This window comes from Podarcis vaucheri (assembly GCF_965113315.1).
Source record: "Podarcis vaucheri genome assembly, chromosome: 2".
NCBI classification, from domain to species: Eukaryota; Metazoa; Chordata; class Lepidosauria; order Squamata; family Lacertidae; genus Podarcis; species Podarcis vaucheri.
In genome coordinates, this window is record NC_138760.1 from 126,420,250 (window position 1) to 126,421,969 (window position 1,720).

Below are 1,720 nucleotides of genomic sequence, written 5' to 3' on the forward strand. Positions count from 1 at the left end.
TATTTGCGTCCACTGATTTGGGTTCAACCCTCTGGAGTAGCAGATTGCATTATCTTCCAGGACTAAGGCTTTGGAAGTCAGACCGTGGGAAGTCAAAAAATTAAGACTACAATTTGGAAGACGATTGGGCTTTTTTAAATTTTAGTTGTTAATGTTTATTTTATTTTATATGTTAATTAGATGTTCTTATTGCAAAATTAATAAACACTTTTAAAAAAAAGATCCTCAAACCTTTTTCGCTACTGCTCCACTTATGTAATTTTGGAGGTATTTACTGGGGTGGGTGGGGTTGCATTTCTAAGTACATCCAATATGTCCTCTCTCCCCCCCCCCCGTAGCATGTTCACTGAGTAGTAGTAGTAATAATAATTTTATTATTTGAATCCTGCCATGGCCTCTCTGGGTGGCTTCTAGCACATATGGAAAACAAATAAAATGTCAAAACATTAAAAACTTCCTGATACAGGGCTGCCTTCAGATGTCTTCTAAAAGTCATAGTTCTTTATTTCCTTGACATCTGAAGGGAGGGCATTTCACAGGGAGGGCGCCACTACCGAGAAGGCCCTCTGCCTGGTTCCCTGTAACCTCACTTCTCTCAGGGAGGGAACCACCAGAAGGCCCTTGGAGTTGGACCTCAGTGTCCCGGTAGAACGATGGGGGTGGAGACGCTCCTTCAGGTATACAGGGCCGAGGCCGTTTAGGGCTTTCAAGGTCAGCACCAACACTTTGAATTGTTCTTGGAAATGTACTGGGAGCAAATCTTGAGGTATTTCAGGACTGGTGTCATATGGTCCCGGCAGCCACTCCCAGTCACCAATCTGGGAAGTAAGCCTTTTCCCTACTGATGACTGATATTTCATTCTGATGCTGGGGGAATCTCTTCCCTTTTGGGGTCCCTGGCTCTATTGTGGTAGATAGGCAGATAAAACTGACCCTAACACTAACCTGTCACAAAACACGACGACAGCAAAGGCTGCGTAACATTAGGAGCTTTGGACAAGGTCTGGAGTGGAGTCCCTTTGAAATGTGCCTTTTTCTGGGAACAGGGTAATTTTATTGATAGAGCAAAGCTTCCTCATTTCAAATACAGTGGTACCTTGGTTTTCGGACATAATGCATTCTGGGAGTCCATTCGACTCACAGAACCGTTTGAAAACCAAAGCGTGGCTTCCAATTGGCTGAAGGAGTGTCCTGCAGCCAATCAGAAGCCGCGTTCAGCTTCTGAAAATTGTTCAGACACCAAGACCCTCACCTCCGGGTTTTGATTATTCAAAAGTCAATTTGTTTGGGAGCCAAGGCGTTTGAGAACCAAGGTATGACTGTACGCGCATCCCACTCTTGTTTGTATTAAGAACTGAAAGTGGCTTACAATATTTTTTTTAAAAAGGAAGCTAACCCTTTTTATATACTGCTCGATTGTGCCTCCATAGCAGTAACCACAGGAAGGAGGACTGGTGGGACGAGCACAGAGAGAATAAATGCCTTGGTGCATCTGCAGCTACACAGCCGGACCCCTCCATCTTCCCAAGCTGCAACGAAACATCTCACCTGTATCGGTCTCTATAGCCACAGCAGGTACCGTAACTCTTCAACGGTTTGACTTCATCACCAAAGGCGCAGTCCTCCATTGGCTGACGGATGCCAATCAAACCCTTGATTGTTATTTTTTTTTTAAAAAAAACCACTCAAAGCAATTTAAAAAAAGAATCAAACAACGGAA